Here is a 22,318-nt window from a genome sequence, read left to right on the forward strand (position 1 = left end):
CCGTGTACCCCTGTAACCAATTTAAAATTGCCTACAGCCATGTGTTATTATTTTAGGCATTCGATGCCTGTCTGCGGTCCATTTTTTCAACTACTACTACACTGACCAGGTCACTGCTGCCCGTGTACCCCTGGAACCAATTTAAAATTGCCTACAGCCATGTGTTATTATTTTAGGCCTTCGATGCCTGTCTGCGGTCACTCCTTCCACTAGGCCTCCACTGACCACACCACTGCTGCCCGTGTACCCCTGGAACCAATTTAAAATTGCCTACAGCCAGCCCAATTTTTTTATTTTAGGCCTTCGATGCCTGTCTGCGGTCCATTCTTTCAACTACTACTACACTGACCAGGTCACTGCTGCCCGTGTACCCCTGGAACCAATTTAAAATTGCCTACAGCCATGTGTTATTAATTTAGGCCTTCGATGCCTGTCTGCGGTCACTCCTTCCACTAGGCCTCCACTGACCACACCACTGCTGTCCGTGTACCCCTGGAACCAATTTAAAATTGCCTACAGCCATGTGTTATTATTTTAGGCCTTCGATGCCTGTCTGCGGTCCATTCTTTCAACTACTACTACACTGACCAGGGCACTGCTGGCCGTGTACCCCTGGAACCAACATCAGAAAATATAAAAATAAGTATTTTGCTTATAAAAAAGAAAATACTGGTGAGATATCAAATGCAGACATTTTAACATTAAAAACAAACACACAACTCTAATCTGGTACAGTACTAAAAATGGCCACCAGCTACAATTACTTTCTCCTGCAAGTAGTTAACTGAAAGTTTTTTTAAATTGAAAACACACATATGGCATCCACCGAGTGTTGTCCTGTCGCGTCTTCTTTATATTATTGCCGAGAAGATGCAAAATAATGAAAATAATAAAATCATTAATTACCAAAATAATAGAGAAAGTCAACACCACATTGCAAATAAACATTCATTCCAAATAAAGAAGCAGGGCGCGTCCGAGGGTGAGTATATACCTAATAAGAATATAATCACCCTCGGACGCGCAATGCTTATTTCCAACAGCCTTCCTTCCTAAGAATCAGCCCTTCCGTCGTGTAGAGAGACGTTGTGTTACACTCCAAGGTGTTCCCCAGGTTGCCTTTCCTGAGCTTCGATCTTCCGGCTCTCGTTTAGTAGTTCTTGGAAACTACTCTGCATTAGGCCTTCAAATTGGGTATGGGGTGTAGAGAGATGGTGTGTTCCACTCCAAGGTGTTCCCCAGGTTGCCTTTCCTGAGCTTCGATCTTCCGGCTCTCGTTTAGTAGTTGTTGGAAACTACGCTGCATTAGGCCTTCAAATTGGGTATGGGGTGTAGCGAGAGGGTGTGTTACACTCCAAGGTGTTCCCCAGGTTGCCTTTCCTGAGCTTCGATCTTCCGGCTCTCGTTTAGTAGTTCTTGGAAACTACACTGCATTAGGCCTTCAAATTGGGTATGGGGTGTAGAGAGAGGGTGTGTTACACTCCAAGGTGTTCCCCAGGTTGCCTTTCCTGAGCTTCGATATTCCGGCTCTCGTTTAGTAGTTGTCGGAAACTACGCTGCATTAGGCCTACAAATTGGGTATGGGGCGTAGAGAGAGGGTGTGTTACACTCCAAGGTGTTCCCCAGGTTGCCTTTCCTGAGCTTCGATATTCCGGCTCTCGTTTAGTAGTTGTCGGAAACTACGCTGCATTAGGCCTACAAATTGGGTATGGGGTGTAGAGAGAGGGTGTGTTACACTCCAAGGTGTTCCCCAGGTTGCCTTTCCTGAGCTTCGATCTTCATGCTCTCGTTTAGTAGTTGTCGGAAACTACGCTGCATTAGGCCTACAAATTGGGTATGGGGTGTAGAGAGAGGGTTTGTTACACTCCAAGGTGTTCCCCAGGTTGCCTTTCCTGAGCTTCGATCTTCCGGCTCTCGTTTAGTAGTTGTTGGAAACTACGCTGCATTAGGCCTTCAAATTGGGTATGGGGTGTAGCGAGAGGGTGTGTTACACTCCAAGGTGTTCCCCAGGTTGCCTTTCCTGAGCTTCGATCTTCCGGCTCTCGTTTAGTAGTTCTTGGAAACTACACTGCATTAGGCCTTCAAATTGGGTATGGGGTGTAGAGAGAGGGTGTGTTACACTCTAAGGTGTTCCCCAGGTTTCCTTGCCATTGCTTCGGTCTTCCGACTCTCGTTTAGTAGTTGTAGAAAAGTACACTGCATTAGGCCATACAAAATGGGTATGGGGTGGAGAGAGATGGTGTGTTACACTCCAAGGTGTTCCCCAGGTTGCCTTTCCTGAGCTTCTATCTTCAGGCTCTCATTAAATTGTGGTTAAATGGAACAACTGCATTTGGCGTACTAGTTGGTTTGGGGCCTACTATCGGTGTCTGCCACTCCTTGCTGTTCTCCTCCACTGAACAAAGCTGTGCCGCCTGTTTACTACGGTTGCCAATTTTGAACTGCATTTCGACTACTTACTGATTTGGCCCTACTCTCTGTGTCAGCCTCTCATTCCAGTTGTCCTCCACTGCAATGCCCCCTGGTTATTCCTGTGTTACCAATTTTGAACTGCATTTAGCCCACTTTCTTCTTTGGGCCTATATCTGTGTTTCCACTTCATCGTGCCCATTGCCCAGCCAGTGATAGATGAGTCTGCTGGTACATTGACCCATAACGCAACATTCCCCGTGCACGCTACACAACAACATTGTGACCCTGCTGAAAGTCAGGTTGCTCTTCCCGCATACCATACCACCTTACACGGGGACAAAGAGGAAGGTGCAGATGAAAGTGCAGGTTCCTTCATCAGGTGGGGGGAGGAATACTAGTTGGCGACGTCACTGGCACAGGGCCTCTCATAGTACGCAAAAGTGTTGCTGCCGGTGGGAGGCGCCCCCGCCGTGCAAACACACCGCTGTACTTTGAGGGGCCCTGTGCCAGTGCCAATGCCAACGAGTGGGCCCCCCCTGCTTGCTCAGGTTCACAGCACTTGCAAAGTTGAAATACTTACCTCTCCCTGCTCCACTGCCGTGACGTGGTCCAGATTTCCTGGGCCCACTAATTACTTGAACCAGCCCTACCCCCCACAACTTTAGCCAAATGACCCCCAATTTCAAATGCCTTCCAATTATTATAAGGTAAATTACGCTTGACAAGCTTCATTAAGAAGAATGGATGGTTTTGACATTAAAATGGCCACTCTAGGTGTTTTCCTGGCCCCCACTCACTGCCGACTATGCTGCCCCATTGACTTGCATTGGGTTTCGTGTTTCGGTCGATCCCGACTTTACGTCATAATCGGCCGATTTCACTCGACCCGACTTTGGACATAGTCGGGTTTCGCAAAACCCGGCTCGACTCTAAAAAGGTCAAGGTCGCTCAACTCTATACATAAACCTTCAAATGATGTCTCTGTAAGTCACCATGTCACTGAACAATTGTCTCCCTAATCAATGCTTCCTGGGAAAAAAAATCTCCATAATTCTGCATCCAACACAACATGTCACAACAGATTCATACATATTATTGCTCCATTTTTTTAAAATTAAAAGTACTATTTCTAATACATACCAACCAAGATACCGAGTACATATTAACCGAAATCTGGGAAAAACGAACTAGTATATATGGTAGTCCGCCAGACTCTGTATAATCGCTCCAAATACTAGATATAAGAAAAAAGGAGAAACGGGAGCATATAGTCAATATATAAAACAAACAATCTTTATTAATACAAAAAGATTAAAAAGGGTATAGGACATGAATAAGCGTAACAGTGTAACCATGACATAACATGAAAAGGGGAGAAAAACACCCCACATCCTGCCACCCCAACGTGGAATAATTAGATGGTCGTAATGCAGCAATAGATGGTGAGCACTAGGGTTGAGCGAAACGGGTAGTTCATTTTCAAAAGTCGCCGACTTTTGGCAAAGTCGGGTTTCATGAAACCCGATCCGACCCCTGTGCGGGGTCGGCCATGCGGTACGCGACTTTCGCGCCAAAGTCGCGTTTCAATGACGCGAAAAGCGCCATTTCTCAGCCAATGAAGGTAAACGCAGAGTGTGGGCAGCGTGATGACATAGGTCCTGGTCCCCACCATCTTAGAGAAGGGCATTGCAGTGATTGGCTTGCTGTCCGCGGCGTCACAGGGGCTATAAAGGGGCGTTCCCGCCGACCGCCATGTTACTGCTGCTGATCTGAGCTTAGGGAGAGGTTGCTGCCGCTTCGTCAGAAGCAGGGATAGCGTTAGGCAGGGTCCATTAACCACCAAACCGCTTGTGCTGTAGCGATTTCCACAGCCCAACACCACCTTCGGTGTGCAGGGACAGTGGAAGCTACATTTTTTTTTTTTCCTCAGCGCTGTAGCTCATTGGGCTGCCCTAGAAGGCTCCCTGATAGCTGCATTGCTGTGTGTACGCCGCTGTGCAAACCAACTGCTTTTTTCAAAGCACAAATCCTCTTGTTCCTTCCTTTCTGCACAGCTATCTTGTTTGTTTGTCCACACTTTTCATTTAATTTGTGCATCAGTCCACTCCTTATTGCTGCCTGCCATACCTGGCTGAGATTACTGCAGGGAGATAGTAATTGAAGGACAGTTCCGTTTTTTTTTTTTTTTTTTTTTTTGTGGGAGATTAAGATTGGCATTTCTGCTAGAGTGCCATCCCTGTCTGTGTCATCTCTCACTCAGTGGGCCATAGAAAGCCTATTTATTTTTTTGCTTGATTTGGGTTCTAAAATCTACCTGAAAAAATCACTACATCAATCAGTGGGAGAAAAATATTGGCCTCAGGGCTTGTGTGCCACTCCTTACTCCTGTGTGTGCCATCTCTCACTCAGTGGGCCATAGAAAGCCTATTTATTTTTTTGCTTGATTTGGGTTCCAAAATCTACCTGAAAAAATCACAACATCAATCAGTGGGAGAAAAATATTGGCCTCAGGGCTTGTGTGCCACTCCTGACTCCTGTGTGTGCCATCTCTCACTCAGTGGGCCATAGAAAGCCTATTAATTTTTTTGCTTGATTTGGGTTCTAAATTCTACCTGAAAAAATCAATAAATCAATCAGTCGGAGATTAATATTGGCCTTTGGGCTTGTGTGCCAGTCCTAAGCGTGCCATCTCTCTCTCTCAGATAGTGGGCCATAGAAAGCCTATTTATTATTTTTTTTATTGGGTTTATAAATTTTCCCTGGAAAAAAAAAAAAAAGTGGGAGATTAATATTGGCCTCTGGGCTTGTGTGCCAGTCCTGAGCGTGCCATCTCTCTCACAAATAGTGGGCCATAGAAAGCCTATTTATTTTTTGGGTTGATTTGGGTTCTAAATTCTACCTGAAAAAATCAATAAATCAATCAGTGGGAGATAAATATTGGCCTCTGGGCTTGTGTGCCACTCCTGACTCCTGTGTGCGTCATCTCTCACTCAGTGGGCCCTAGAAAACCTATTTTTTGTTTTATTTGTTTTCTAAATTCTCCCTGAAAAAATCATTTTATTTTATTTGGTTTCTAAATTATTCCTGAAAAAATCATTTTTTTTTGTATTTTTTTTTCTAAAGTCTCCCTGAAAAAAAAAAAAAAAATCAAATCAGTGGGAGATTAATATTGCCCTTTCTGCTTGTGTGCCAGTCTTGACTCCTGGGTGTGCCATCTCTTTCTCTCCACTTGTGGGCCATAGAAAGCCTATTAATTTTTTTGCTTGATTTGGGTTCCAAAATCTACCTGAAAAAATCACTAAATCAATCAGTGGGAGATAAATATTGGCCTCTGGGCTTGTGTGCCACTCCTGACTCCTGTGTGCGTCCTCTCTCACTCAGTGGGCCCTACAAAGCCTATTTTTTTTTATTTGTTTTCTAAATTCTCCCTGAAACAATCATTTTATTTTATTTTGTTTCTAAATTCTTCCTGAAAAATTCATTTTTTTGTATTTTTTTTTCTAAAGTCTCCCTGAAAAAAAAAAAAAAATCAAATCAGTGGGAGATTAATATTGCCCTTTCTGCTTGTGTGCCAGTCTTGACTCCTGGGTGTGCCATCTTTCTCTCTCTCCAATTGTGGGCCATAGAAAGCCTATTAATTTTTTTGCTTGATTTGGGTTCCAAAATCTACCTGAAAAAATCACTAAATCAATCAGTGGGAGATAAATATTGGCCTCTGGGCTTGTGTGCCACTCCTGACTCCTGTGTGTGTCCTCTCTCACTCAGTGGGCCCTACAAAGCCTATTTTTTTTTTATTTGTTTTCTAAATTCTCCCTGAAACAATCATTTTATTTTATTTTGTTTCTAAATTCTTCCTGAAAAATTCATTTTTTTGTATTTTTTTTTTCTAAAGTCTCCCTGAAAAAAAAAAAAAAATCAAATCAGTGGGAGATTAATATTGCCCTTTCTGCTTGTGTGCCAGTCTTGACTCCTGGGTGTGCCATCTCTCTCTCCAATTGTGGGCCATAGAAAGCCTATTAATTTTTTTGCTTGATTTGGGTTCCAAAATCTACCTGAAAAAATCACTAAATCAATCAGTGGGAGATAAATATTGGCCTCTGGGCTTGTGTGCCACTCCTGACTCCTGTGTGCGTCCTCTCTCACTCAGTGGGCCCTGCAAAGCCTTTTTTTTTTTTATTTGTTTTCTAAATTCTCCCTGAAACAATCATTTTATTTTATTTTGTTTCTAAATTCTTCCTGAAAAATTCATTTTTTTGTATTTTTTTTTTCTAAAGTCTCCCTGAAAAAAAAAAAAAATCAAATCAGTGGGAGATTAATATTGCAATTTCTGCTTGTGTGCCAGTCTTGACTCCTGGGTGTTCCATCTCTCTCTCTCCAATTGTGGGCCATAGAAAGCCTATTAATTTTTTTGCTTGATTTGGGTTCCAAAATCTACCTGAAAAAATCACTAAATCAATCAGTGGGAGATAAATATTGGCCTCTGGGCTTGTGTGCCACTCCTGACTCCTGTGTGCGTCCTCTCTCACTCAGTGGGCCCTACAAAGCCTATTTTTTTTTATTTGTTTTCTAAATTCTCCCTGAAACAATCATTTTATTTTATTTTGTTTCTAAATTCTTCCTGAAAAATTCATTTTTTTGTATTTTTTTTTCTAAAGTCTCCCTGAAAAAAAAAAAAAAATCAAATCAGTGGGAGATTAATATTGCCCTTTCTGCTTGTGTGCCAGTCTTGACTCCTGGGTGTGCCATCTCTCTCTCTCTCCAATTGTGGGCCATAGAAAGCCTATTAATTTTTTTGCTTGATTTGGGTTCCAAAATCTACCTGAAAAAATCACTAAATCAATCAGTGGGAGATAAATATTGGCCTCTGGGCTTGTGTGCCACTCCTGACTCCTGTGTGTGTCCTCTCTCACTCAGTGGGCCCTACAAAGCCTATTTTTTTTTTATTTGTTTTCTAAATTCTCCCTGAAACAATCATTTTATTTTATTTTGTTTCTAAATTCTTCCTGAAAAATTCATTTTTTTGTATTTTTTTTTTCTAAAGTCTCCCTGAAAAAAAAAAAAAAATCAAATCAGTGGGAGATTAATATTGCCCTTTCTGCTTGTGTGCCAGTCTTGACTCCTGGGTGTGCCATCTCTCTCTCCAATTGTGGGCCATAGAAAGCCTATTAATTTTTTTGCTTGATTTGGGTTCCAAAATCTACCTGAAAAAATCACTAAATCAATCAGTGGGAGATAAATATTGGCCTCTGGGCTTGTGTGCCACTCCTGACTCCTGTGTGCGTCCTCTCTCACTCAGTGGGCCCTGCAAAGCCTTTTTTTTTTTTATTTGTTTTCTAAATTCTCCCTGAAACAATCATTTTATTTTATTTTGTTTCTAAATTCTTCCTGAAAAATTCATTTTTTTGTATTTTTTTTTTCTAAAGTCTCCCTGAAAAAAAAAAAAAATCAAATCAGTGGGAGATTAATATTGCAATTTCTGCTTGTGTGCCAGTCTTGACTCCTGGGTGTTCCATCTCTCTCTCTCCAATTGTGGGCCATAGAAAGCCTATTAATTTTTTTGCTTGATTTGGGTTCCAAAATCTACCTGAAAAAATCACTAAATCAATCAGTGGGAGATAAATATTGGCCTCTGGGCTTGTGTGCCACTCCTGACTCCTGTGTGCGTCCTCTCTCACTCAGTGGGCCCTGCAAAGCCTATTTTTTTTTTATTTGTTTTCTAAATTCTCCCTGAAACAATCATTTCATTTTATTTGGTTTATAAATTCTTCCTTAAAAAATCATTTTTTTTTATTATTTTTTTTTTCCTAAAGTCTCCCTTTTAAAAAAAAAAAAACAAATCAGTGGGAGATTAATATTTACATTTGCGCTTCAGTGACAGTCCTGCGTGTGTGGCATCTCTCTCATTTATTGCCACCAACAACAGAGTGTGTAACATTGTGCCTGATTTTCGTTGTGGTCTCACCCACCTGTAAAGGGGTAGCTAAATCATACTGAAGTTATAGCTCACCGTGTAAGTTGTGTGACAGCAACAAATACCGTTAGTTTGGTAATGTTTTTAAAACAATGAGGAAGTCTGGTGGAAGAGGTCATGGCCGGGGGCGTTCATTGTCATCTGGTAATGAGGGTAGTGGTAGTGGTGGAGCATCAGGTGGTCGTGGGAAAAAAAATATTGCACCTAAGTCTGGAGCTGTGGAGCCAGGTTCGTCGTCTGGCTACACAAGGCCTCAAACGCTCCCTTTTCTGGGAGTAGGAAAACCGCTTTTAAAGCCGGAGCAGCAAGAGCAAGTTTTGGCTTATCTTGCTGACTCAGCCTCTAGCTCTTTTGCCTCCTCTCGTGAAACTGGTAAATGTCAAAGCAGCGCGTCGTTAGTGGATGTTCACGGTCAGGGACAAGTCGCTTCCTTTTCCTCTTCAGCAAAAACAACAACAGAGAAGAATGCAGCAGGCGACACAACGGGTTACTCCATGGAGCTCTTTACACATACCGTCCCTGGCTTAGAAAGTGAAGCAGTTAACAGTCCATGCCCATTACAAGTTGAATCTGACATGGAGTGCACTGATGCACAGCCACAGCCAGACTACTATGCTGGTCCTTTGACTCAGACCACAACATTGCCCTCGCAGGGTGCTGATCAAGAATCAGACCCTGATGAGACTATGTTGCCCCATCACGAACGCTATACCACCGACCGACACGGTGACACAGACGAAGTTGCACACGAGCTACAAGAAGAGGTAATAGATGACCCAGTTCTTGACCCCGATTGGCAGCCATTGGGGGAACAGGGTGCAGGCGGCAGCAGTTCTGAAGCGGAGGAGGAGGGGCCGCAGCAGGCATCAACATCGCAACAGGTTCCATCTGCCGGGCCCGTATCTTGCCCAAAACGCGTGGCAAAGTCAAAACCTGTTGGAGGACAGCGTGGCCATCCGGTTAAAGCTCAGTCTGCAATGCCTGAAAAGGTATCCGATGCTAGAAAGAGTGCAGTCTGGCATTTTTTTAAACAACATCCAATTGATCAGCGCAAAGTCATCTGTCAAAAATGTTCAACTACCTTAAGCAGAGGGCAGAATCTGAAAAGTCTCAATACAAGTTGCATGCATAGACGTTTAACCACCATGCATTTGCAAGCTTGGACTAACTACCAAACGTCCCTTAAGGTTGTAGCACCCTCGGCCAATGAAGCTAGTCATCAACGCAACATCCCTTCCGGCAGTGTAGGGCCACCATTTTCTGCACCACCTGCAGTATCTGTGCAGGTTTCTTTGCCAGGCCAAAGCAGTCAGGGTCAGGGAATCACCAGTTTCGTAGTAGGAAACACTGCATCTAGGGCACCGGCGGCAACAATACCATCTCCCACCGTCTCTCAGTCTGCCATGTCCACCGGCACCCCCGCTAGTTCCACGATCTCCAGCTCTCCAGTCCAGCTCACCCTACATGAGACTATGGTTAGAAAAAGGAAGTACTTAGCCTCGCATCCGCGTACACAGGGTTTGAACGCCCACATAGCTAGACTAATCTCGTTAGAGATGATGCCCTACCGGTTAGTTGAAAGCGAAGCTTTCAAAGCCCTGATGGACTACGCTGTACCACGCTACGAGCTACCCAGTCGACACTTTTTTTCCAGAAAAGCCATCCCAGCCCTCCACCAGCATGTTAAAGAGCGCATCGTCCATGCACTCAGGCAATCTGTGAGCACAAAGGTGCACCTGACAACAGATGCATGGACCAGTAGGCATGGCCAGGGACGTTACGTGTCCATCACGGCACACTGGGTAAATGTGGTGGATGCAGGGTCCACAGGGGACAGCAAGTTTGTGACAGTTCTGCCTAGCCCACGGTCTAGGAAACAGTTGGCTGTAGCCGTTCGCACCCCCTCCTCCTCCTCCTCGTCCTCCTGCAGAAGCGAGACCTCGTCCACAGACCGCAGTCGCACAACCACTCCATCCGCAGCTGCCACTGTTGCACACCAGGTCTCCCATTATGGGGCAGCTACTGGCAAATGTCAGCAGGCTGTATTGGCTATGAAGTGTTTGGGCGACAACAGACACACCGCTGAAGTTCTGTCCGAGTTCTTGCAGAAAGAAACGCAGTCGTGGCTGGGCACTGTAGATCTTGAGGCAGGCAAGGTAGTGAGTGATAACGGAAGGAATTTCATGGCTGCCATCTCCCTTTCCCAACTGAAACACATTCCTTGCCTGGCTCACACCTTAAACCTGGTGGTGCAGTGCTTCCTGAAAAGTTATCCGGGGTTATCCGACCTGCTCCTCAAAGTGCGTGGACTTTGCTCACATATCCGCCGTTCGCCCGTACACTCCAGCCGTATGCAGACCTATCAGCGTTCTTTGAACCTTCCCCAGCATCGCCTAATCATAGACGTTGCAACAAGGTGGAACTCAACACTGCACATGCTTCAGAGACTGTGTGAACAGAGGCGGGCTGTTATGTTTTTGTGGGAGGATACACATACACGGGCAGGCAGTAGGATGGCAGACATGGAGTTGTCAGGTGTGCAGTGGTCGAAGATTCAAGACATGTGTCAAGTCCTTCAGTGTTTTGAGGAATGCACACGGCTGGTTAGTGCAGACAACGCCATTATAAGCATGAGCATCCCCCTAATGCGTCTGCTGATGCAAAGTTTGACGCACATAAAGGATCAGGCGTCTGCAGCTGAGGAAGAGGAAAGCCTTGATGACAGTCAGCCATTGTCTGGCCAGGGCAGTGTACAGGACGAGGTAGCGGGCGAACAGGAGGAGGAGGACGAGGAGGATGATGGGGATGATTATATTTTTAATGAGGAAGCTTTTCCGGGGCCAGTGGAAAGTGTTGGCGCGGCAAGGCCGGGTTCTGGTTTTTGGAGGGACACAAGTGACGTGGATTTGCCTGAAACTGCCCCTCAACCAAGCACAACCACAGATTTGAGAACTGGAACTTTGGGCCACATGGCGGATTATGCCTTACGTATCCTCAAAAGGGACACACGCATAACAAAAATGATGAACGATGACGATTACTGGTTGGCCTGCCTCCTTGATCCTCGCTATAAAGGCAAATTTCAAAATATAATGCCACATGAGAACTTGGAACTAATATTAGCAACCAAACAATCAACTCTTATTGACCGTTTGCTTCTGGCATTCCCTGCACACAGCGCTCGTGATCGTTCTAACACGAGCTGCAGGGGCCAGCAGACCAGAGGTGTTAGAGGGGCAGAAATCAGAAGTGGTGTTGGCCAGAGGGGTTTTCTGACCAGGTTGTGGAGTGATTTTGCTATGACCGCAGACAGGACAGGTACTGCAGCATCAATTCAAAGTGACAGGAGACAACATTTGTCCAGTATGGTTACTAACTATTTTTCATCCCTTATCGACGTTCTCCCTCAACCGTCATTCCCATTTGATTACTGGGCATCAAAATTAGACACCTGGCCAGAATTGGCAGAATATGCATTGCAGGAGCTTGCTTGCCCGGCAGCTAGTGTCCTATCAGAAAGAGTATTCAGTGCTGCAGGTTCAATACTAACAGAAAAAAGGACTCGTCTGGCTACCCAAAATGTAGATGATCTAACCTTCATTAAAATGAACCACAACTGGATTTCGAAATCTTTTGCCCCACCTTGCCCTGCTGACACCTAGCTTTCCTATGTAAAGGTCTTGCCTGTGGACTATTCTGAACGACTTTTCCAATCTCGTAATTTGCAGCACCTGATTGTCCAGCATCCGACATGTTAACACCTCCCTAAATGGCCAAAGTCCCCACACGGGGCCGTGGTATCGCCACTTGGCGCCAGCACCCGTGAGAGTGCTGTTTGTCTGAAGAGGTGGGTGTGCCCGCTTTTGGTTGACGGCACTGCCACTAGGTCCCTCATAGTACAATAAAGTGTCTGGCGGTGGTGGTGCGCACCCAACGTCAGACACACCGTTGTAATATGAGGGGCCCTGGGCCTGTACCGCCGGCCACAAGACAGTCCCCCCCCAGGTCAAACAGTGCTCTACGACTTGCAAAATTTTCTCTCACAGCTCCACCAATGTTTAGTCTATGCGCTGACATCCTTCAATGCCTGGCACTGTCAATACCATTGTATTGACATTTTTCTTATGTTAGGCCTTCGAAGCCTGTCTGCGGTCACTCCTTCCACTAAGCCTCCACTGACCTGTCTACTGCTGCCCGTGTTCCCCTGGAACCAATTTTAAATTGCCTACAGCCAGCCCAATTTATTATGTTAGGGCTTCGAAACCTGTCTGCGGTCCCTCCTTCCACTAGGCCTCCACTGACCTGTCTACTGCTGTCCGTGTTCCCCTGGAACCAATTGTAAATTGCCTACATCCCAATTTTTGTTATGTTAGGCCTTCGAAGCCTGTCTGCGGCCCGTTCTTTCCACTACTACTACACTGACCAGGCCACTGCTGCCCGTGTTCCCCTGGAACCAATTTTAAATTGCCTACAGCCAGCCCAATTTATTATGTTAGGCCTTCAAAGCCTGTCTGCGGTCCCTCCTTCCACTAGGCCTCCACTGACCTGTCTACTGCTGCCCGTGTACCCCTTGAACCAACATCAGAAAATATAAAAATAAGTATTTTGCTTATAAAAAAGAAAATACTGGAGAGATATCAAATGCAGACATTTTAACATTAAAAACAAACACATACAACAAAAATCTGGTACAGTACTAAAAATGGCCACCAGCTACAATAACTTTCTCCTGCAAGTAGTTAACTGAAAGTTTTTTTCAATTTAAAACACAGATATGGCATCCACCGAGTGTTGTCCTGTCGCGTCTTCTTTACATTATTGCCAAGAAGATGCAAAACAATGAAAATAATAAAATCATTATTTACCAAAAAAATAGAGTAAGTCAAAACCACATTGCAAATAAACATTCATTACAAATAAAGAAGCAGGGCGCGTCCGAGGGTGAGTATATACCTAATAAGAATATAATCACCCTCGGACGCGCCCTGCTTCTTTCCGACAGCCTTCCTTCCTAAGAATCAGCCCTTCCGTGGTGTAGAGAGAGGGTGTGTTACACTCCAAGGTGTTCCCCAGGTTGCCTTTCCTGAGCTTCGATCTTCATGCTCTCGTTTAGTAGTTGTAGAAAACTACACTGCATTAGGCCTACAAAATGGGTATCGGGTGGAGAGAGATGGTGTGTTACACTCCAAGGTGTTCCCCAGGTTTCCTTGCCATTGCTTCGGTCTTCCGACTCTCGTTTAGTAGTTGTAGAAAACTGCACTGCATTAGGCCTACAAAATGGGTATCGGGTGGAGAGAGATGGTGTGTTACACTCCAAGGTGTTCCCCAGGTTTCCTTGCCATTGCTTCGGTCTTCCGACTCTCGTTTAGTAGTTGTAGAAAACTACACTGCATTAGGCCTACAAAATGGGTATCGGGTGGAGAGAGATGGTGTGTTACACTCCAAGGTGTTCCCCAGGTTTCCTTGCCATTGCTTCGGTCTTCAGACTCTCGTTTAGTAGTTGTAGAAAACTACACTGCATTAGGCCTACAAAATGGGTATCGGGTGGAGAGAGATGGTGTATTACACTCCAAGGTGTTCCCCAGGTTTCCTTGCCATTGCTTCGGTCTTCCGACTCTCGTTTAGTAGTTGTAGAAAACTGCACTGCATTAGGCCTACAAAATGGGTATCGGGTGGAGAGAGATGGTGTGTTACACTCCAAGGTGTTCCCCAGGTTTCCTTGCCATTGCTTCGGTCTTCCGACTCTCGTTTAGTAGTTGTAGAAAACTACACTGCATTAGGCCTACAAAATGGGTATCGGGTGGAGAGAGATGGTGTGTTACACTCCAAGGTGTTCCCCAGGTTTCCTTGCCATTGCTTCGGTCTTCCGACTCTCGTTTAGTAGTTGTAGAAAACTACACTGCATTAGGCCTACAAAATGGGTATCGGGTGGAGAGAGATGGTGTGTTACACTCCAAGGTGTTCCCCAGGTTTCCTTGCCATTGCTTTGGTCTTCAGACTCTCGTTTAGTAGTTGTAGAAAACTACACTGCATTAGGCCTACAAAATGGGTATCGGGTGGAGAGAGATGGTGTGTTACACTCCAAGGTGTTCCCCAGGTTTCCTTGCCATTGCTTCGGTCTTCCGACTCTCGTTTAGTAGTTGTAGAAAACTACACTGCATTAGGCCTACAAAATGGGTATCGGGTGGAGAGAGATGGTATGTTACACTCCAAGGTGTTCACCAGGTTTCCTTGCCATTGCTTCGGTCTTCCGACTCTCGTTTAGTAGTTGTAGAAAACTACACTGCATTAGGCCTACAAAATGGGTATGGGGTGGAGAGAGATGGTGTGTTCCACTCTAAGGTGTTCTCCAGGTTGCCTTTCCTGAGCTTCTATCTTCAGGCTCTCGTTAAATTGTGGTTAAATGGAACAACTGCATTTGGCGTACTAGTTGGTTTGGGGCCTACTAACAGTGTCTGCCGCTCCTTGCTGTTCTCCTGGTTTCCTGTCCTGAAATTCCGTTTTCAGGCGCTCGTTAAGTAGTTGTTAATGTTAAACTGCATTTGGCCTACTAGTTGGGTTGGGGCCTACTATCGGTGTCTGCCACTCCTTGCTGTTCTCCTCCACTGAACAAAGCTGTGCCGCCTGTTTACTACGGTTGCCAATTTTGAACTGCATTTCGACTACTTACTGATTTGGGCCTACTCTCTGTGTCAGCCTCTCATTCCAGTTGTCCTCCACTGCAATGCCCCCTGGTTATTCCTGTGTTACCAATTTTGAACTGCATTTAGCCAACTTTATTCTTTGGGCCTATATCTGTGTTTCCTCCTCATCCTGCCCATTGCCCAGCCAGTGATAGATGAGTCTGCTGGTACATTGACCCATAATGCAACATTCCCCGTGCACGCTACACAACAACATTGTGACCCTGCTGAAAGTCAGGTTGCTCTTCCCGCATACCATACCACCTTACACGGGGACAAAGAGGAAGGTGCAGATTAAAGTGCAGGTTCCTTCATCAGGTGGGGGGAGGAATACTAGTTGGCGACGTCACTGGCACAGGGCCTCTCATAGTACGCAAAAGTGTTGCTGCCGGTGGGAGGCGCCCCCGCCGTGCAAACACACCGCTGTACTTTGAGGGGCCCTGTGCCAGTGCCAATGCCAACGAGTGGGCCCCCCCTGCTTGCTCAGGTTCACAGCACTTGCAAAGTTGAAATACTTACCTCTCCCTGCTCCACTGCCGTGACGTGGTCCAGATTTCCTGGGCCCACTAATTACTTGAACCAGCCCTACCCACCACAACTTTAGCCAAATGACCCCCAATTTCAAATGCCTTCCAATTATTATAAGGTAAATTACGCGTGACAAGTTTCATTAAGAAGAATGGATGGTTTTGACATTAAAATGGGCACTCTAGGTGTTTTCCTGGCCCCCACTCACTGCCGACTATGCTGCCCCATTGACTTGCATTGGGTTTCGTGTTTCGGTCGATCCCGACTTTACGTCATAATCGGCCGATTTCACTCGACCCGACTTTTGAGATAGTCGGGTTTCGCGAAACCCGGCTCGACTCTAAAAAGGTCAAGGTCGCTCAACTCTAGTGAGCACCTATGCAGGTAAATACATAAAGACAAAAATAAATAGGGTCACAATAGCAACTGGGTCCCACAAAAAAGGCGAGGACCAAATGTATACTGGCAATACACAAAAACCTCCGCAGCGGTGGTAGTGCCTGACTCATAAGTGGCTAACTATGTGCAGAGCTTGGCAACATATCTATAGTGACAACCATGGTGATCCCTACCACACCAATAGAGACAAAGCGTACCATATATAAAAAGTAATAAAGTAATATATTGTGAGAGGGAATCACCGCTGCACTAGCACCTAATGTGGAGTGCACAGCCAGTGTGCATAAGTGACCAAACACGGCCCCAGTGCCAACAGTACAAAATACATAGTATGCTCACCTTAATGCCCGTGGGGGGAGAGAGATGAGGGGATCCCGCCGGTGAGTACGCCCCGACGCGCGTTTCGCGGCGTAAACACGCCGCTTCCTCAAGGGTGTGTCCACACATTGCAGATTTGCCTGTGGAATTTTCTGTGCAGATACTGCATCTCTTGGCAGAAAACGCAGGTAAAAATCCGCACGGTTTTGATGTGTTTTTGCTGTGTTTTTGATGCATTTTTGATTCGGATTTTCATGTGTTATTTTCATGCGGATTGTATGCATTTTTGTAAGCTAAATAAAGATCTATTATTTAACAAAAAAAAATAGTGATGTAATTTCTTGTCCAACCTCTTCATTTACATACTCCATTGAAAAATAATGTTTACACACACACAGATAGATAGATAGATAGATAGATAGATACTGTAGATAGATAGATAGATAGATAGATAGATAGATAGATAGATAGATAGATAGATAGATAGATAGATAGATAGATAATAGATAGAGGGATAGATAGATAGATCTACAGATAGACAGATATACAGTGCCTACAAGTAGTATTCAACCCCCTGCAGATTTAGCAGGTTTACACATTTGGAATTAACTTGGCATTGTGACATTTGGACTGTAGATCAGCCTGGAAGTGTGAAATGCACTACAGCAAAAAAGAATGTTATTTCTTTGTTTATTTTTTTTTTAAAATTGTGAAAAGTCTTTTCAGAGGGTCATTTATTATTCAACCCCTCAACCCACCAGAATTCTGTTTGGTTCCCCTAAAGTATTAAGAAGTAGTTCAGGCACAAAGAACAATGAGCTTCACATGTTTGGATTAATTATCTCTTTTTCCAGCCTTTTCTGACTATTTAAGACCCTCCCCAAACTTGTGAACAGCACTCATACATGGTCAACATGGGAAAGACAAAGGAGCATTCCAAGGCCATCAGAGACAAGATCGTGGAGGGTCACAAGACTGGCAAGGGGTACAAAACCCTTTCCAACGAGTTGGGCCTACCTGTCTCCACTGTTGGGAGCATCATCCGGAAGTGGAAGGCTTATGGAACTACTGTTAGCCTTCCATGGCCTGGACAGCCTTTGAAAGTTTCCTCCCGTGCCAAGGCCAGGCTTGTCTGAAGAGTCAAGGCTAACCCAAGGACAACAAGAAAGGAGCTCCGGGAAGATCTCATGGCAGTGGGGACATTGGTTTCAGTCAATACCATAAGTAACGTACCCCACCGCAATGGTCTCCGTTCCAGACGAGCCCGTGAGGTACCTTTACTTTCAAAGCGTCATGTCAAGGCTCGTCTACAGTTTGCTCATGATCACTTGGAGGACTCTGAGACTGACTGGTTCAAGGTTCTCTGGTCTGATGAGACCAAGATCGAGATCTTTGGTGCCAACCACACACGTGACTTTTGGAGACTGGATGGCACTGCATACGACCCCAAGAATACCATCCCTACAGTCAAGCATGGTGGTAGCAGCATCATGCTGTGGGGCTGTTTCTCAGCCAAGGGGCCTGGCCATCTGGTCCGCATCCATGGGAAGATGGATAGCACGGCCTACCTGGAGATTTTGGCCAAGAACCTCCGCTCCTCCATCAAGGATCTTAAGATGGGTCGTCATTTCATCTTCCAACAAGACAACGACCCAAAGCACACAGCCAAGAAAACCAAGGCCTGGTTCAAGAGGCAAAAAATCAAGGTGTTGCAGTGGCCTAGTCAGTCTCCTGACCTTAACCCAATTGAAAACTTGTGGAAGGAGCTCAAGATTAAAGTCCACATGAGACACCCAAAGAACCTAGATAACTTGGAGAAGATCTGCATGGAGGAGTGGGCCAAGATAACTCCAGAGACCTGTGCCGGCCTGATCAGGTCTTATAAAAGACGATTATTAGCTTTAATTGCAAACAAAGGTTATTCCACAAAATATTAAACCTAGGGGTTGAATAATAATTGACCCACACTTTTATGCTTAAAATTTATACAAATTTAACTGAGCAACAAAACTTTTTGGTTTGTAAGATGTATGCATCTGTTAAATCCTGCTCTTGTTTGAAGTTTGAAGGCTCTAACTTATTTGCATCTTATTAAACCTGCTAAATCTGCAGGGGGTTGAATACTACTTGTAGGCACTGTATAATACCAAGCCCGATGTTTAGTAATAAACATAATAACATGGTATATAGATAGTAGTGATGAGCGAACGTGCTCGCCACTACTCGGTACTCACCCGAGTATCACTATGCTCGGTGTACTCAGCGAGCACCGAGCATTTCCAGTATTATTCGGCGGGAGCTCGGGTCTCCTCCTCTTAATTTTGGCGCTTTTTAGAGCACCAAACAACATGCAGGGATTGTCTGCCAAGTACTGTAATACCGCAGCCATCTTCATTGTGGTATTACAGTGATTGGCTGGCCACACAGCCTCATCAGGTCTATAAGACAATAACAGTCCTTTTTAGGGCTAATTTGGGGGTACATAGATTGCAGCGCTAGGTAGGCAGGGGAGTCTACGTGCACATATCCACAACAGTGCAAAGCCTGCAGGCACTGTATGTGAGTATATAGATCTCACTGCATACATCAAAAGGCTTCATTACTGTCTGCTGCGTATTTTATATATCCGTAGCTGTAGGTATCCGTGGCTAGGATTTTTTTTTTTTGCGCTTTATACCTGCTAATTTTATTACAAAGCAATCCATAGCCCCCTTTTTTCTACATTTACTTGCTTGTTCACACTGCAGTCTACAGCCATGTCATTTCGATACAAGAGCGTGAAAATTGAATAATTTAAAAAAAAATAAAAATTGTCCCAGGCATCAGTTGTGAGTGCTCAGAAAATTCTGTCCTTTTTTTGGTACTATAGTATTATTTGCAGTGTCTTACAACATTTTTGGACACCATTTTGGTGACCAAAAAATCTGTAGATGGTCCAAAAATATTTAGCTACAGTTCTTATATGTGTCACTTTGATTTGTACTCCACACGCATACCATTGCGCTAAATATTTTACAATTTTAGTACTCCAATTTTGTTTTTTAGTGTCATAGCCTACTTACTGATGCATTTTTGGTGGGCCCAAAAAAATCAAGGCCAAATTTTGATCAGTCTGTTAGAAAGCTCCCAGGCTCAAGTTCATAAGAGGCGCCCTCTGCTGGTTGTCCTCATATGAACTCGAGCCTGGGAGCTTTCTAGGAAAGTTCCCACGATCTAGGGTCAACCAGCAGAGGACGCCTCACCGCAAATGAAGGTAAATATAGGTCATTAGCAGGTCTACACTTATTTGCTCATATTATTGTGTTGTTTTGATCTGTGAACCATGTATATATAATTAATTGTTTCTGTATACTAAGCACATTGTATATGGTTATACCACAGGCCATTATATTGTACTAGCTATTGAACCCGTTCTACGCCCGGGTGACGAGCATTTATATTGGTATATGGTCTCCATCCTGGTATGTGCTGCTCCATCCTGCGTCCCCATCCTGTCATGTGCTGCTCCATCCTGCGTCCCCATCCTGTCATGTGCTGCACCCATCCTGCGTCCCCATCCTGTCATGTGCTGCACCCATCCTGCGTCCCCATCCTGTCATGTGCTGCACCCATCCTGCGCCCCCATCCTGTCATGTGCTGCACCCATCCTGCGCCCCCATCATGTCATGTGTTGCACCCATCCTGCGTCCCCATCCTGTCATGTGCTGCACCCATCCTGCGTCCCCATCCTGTCATGTGCTGCACCCATCCTGCGTCCCCATCCTGTCATGTACTGCACCCATCCTGCGTCCCCATCCTGTCATTTGCTGCTCCCATCCTGCGCCCCCATTCTGTCATGTGCTGCTCCCATCCTGCACCCCCATTCTGTCACGTGCTACCCTGTTCTGTCATGTGCTGCTAACATCCGGCACCCCCGTTCTGTCATGTGCTGCTCCCATCTTGAGCCACCATTCTTTAATTTGCTGCTCCCATCCATATGCCCCATACACTGCTCCATAATGGTTGATGGCCCCCTTAACATGCTCCATTCTATATGCCCCCGTATGCTGCTGCTGCAATATAAAAAAAAAAACATACTCACCTGTAGTCGCTGGGCCCCGAGTGCTGGGGGGCCTGAGCAGGCGGGGACACCGGCGCGCTGTGGGGGTCAGGTGCCGGTATCGAGGCCAGCTCAGGCCCCCCAGCACTTACTATATTCACCTGTCCTCCGTTCCACCGCTGAGTGCCGCCATCTTCCTCTGGCTGATAGTGTGTGTGTATATACGGTATAGTGTGCATATAGCTAGAGTGTGTATGTAGTGTATGTAGAAGTCCCTGCGTGCACACATAGATATACACACTATACAGAGCCGTCGTTGTGTGCACCCTGTCATCCCCCCGCTCTTATTCTCCGCGGGAGACACATGTGCGCTTGTTGTCCTTTGTGTGGCTCCGTCAGCTGGATCAGTGGCCACAGCCCGCCCCTGCCCCGTACAGCGGCCCTGTGCAGTGATGGGCGGCGGGAGGTGGTGACCGGTTCCCCTGCACACACAGTGCACGTAGGGGCCGCGCTCCTGCACTCGGCACCGTCCCGGGGCCACAGCGGCCGCCGCCATTCCCTCCTCACCTCCTACAGTACCTGCCGTCCTCTACCTCTGGTGACGGTAAACAGGACGCCGAGTGCTGGGGGGCCTGAGCAGGCGGGGACACCGGCGCACTGTGGGGGTCAGGTGCCGGAATCGCCGCCAGCTCAGGCCCCCCAGCACTTACTATATTCACCTGTCCACCGTTCCACCGCTGAGCGCCGCCATCTTCCTCTGGCAGTGACTGGACAGTCAGAGGGCGGCGCCGGCGCGCATTAAGCGCGTCATCGCGCCCTCTGAACTGAAGGTCACAGGCCGAAGATCGGGAAGATGGCGGCGCTCAGCGGTGGAACGGAGGACAGGTGAATATAGGCGATACTCACCCTCCTGGCGGTCCCTGCTTCTCTGTTGTAGATCGCGGCGTGCGTTCAGTGTGATCTCCCGGGAGCGTCACTCTGTTAGGCCCAGACTGCGCAGGCGCTTGCGCCTGCGCAGTCTATAAAGGCTTCGGACAGAGTGACGCTCCCAGCGTTATATTATAGATTGTATGACCATGCTGGAGTAGTTGAGGATGTGGGTTGTCACTCTTTTCCTACATTATTATATTAGGATATGACTTGTGTACAACATTTGTGCTGTTGTTACACTTTTAATGTTTTTATCCGTTTTTTTGTGTGATGTATCTTTTTGTGTGTTGCAATTTTTTTTGTAAAAAGCTTACTAATAAAAGATTTTGTATTTTTTATATATGGTTGTGGTGCTCCCTTCTGTGTGGACGTGATCTTTCTCTATGGGTTTAGTTTCCATTGTGCTGGAGAGGCTGCGGTATGTTGGGGACGCTTAGCCATATGTGGTGGTCATGTCCGAAATTACTAAATCTTTGGGTTAGTTTTGAGGACGTGCTAGCGGAGGCGACTGGGATTCTGATGGCCCTGCGACCTAGTATGGTTTTATTGCATATTGGTTTGGATGAGATCCCACATGAACTGAGAGGTGTGTTCTCACATTTGTTTATAGCCACTAGACTGGCAATAGCTTCCAAGTGGAGAGTGACTAGCGCACCGACCATACAATCTGTGATTGATAGGATGAACCTTCATTGCCAATATGAACGGGCGCTGGTGTTATCTGTGTCATCAAAAACAAAAAAGTCTCAGATCTGCAAGCCGTGGCTTGATAGCCAGTTTTCCTTTATCCCTTCGTGAAGAGGATTGTGCTGTGGTGATCCAGGATCTGATACTCTCGGCCCGTGACAAATTCTTGCTCTGTGCCTGGCTGTTTAGTTTATATAGCGCTTTGACTTTCAGGAACCGGTATTTTGGTAGGATAGTTAATGTTTAGACCTTCGATCTAAATAATCTACAGTTGCATACCTATGTGTACCTACCCCTTCCCCCCTTGCATTGGAATGTCTGTTTTCTTATTGTATTATTGTATTATTATTC

This window comes from Ranitomeya imitator, chromosome 5 (assembly GCF_032444005.1).
Source record: "Ranitomeya imitator isolate aRanImi1 chromosome 5, aRanImi1.pri, whole genome shotgun sequence".
In the NCBI taxonomy this organism is placed as follows: domain Eukaryota; kingdom Metazoa; phylum Chordata; class Amphibia; order Anura; family Dendrobatidae; genus Ranitomeya; species Ranitomeya imitator.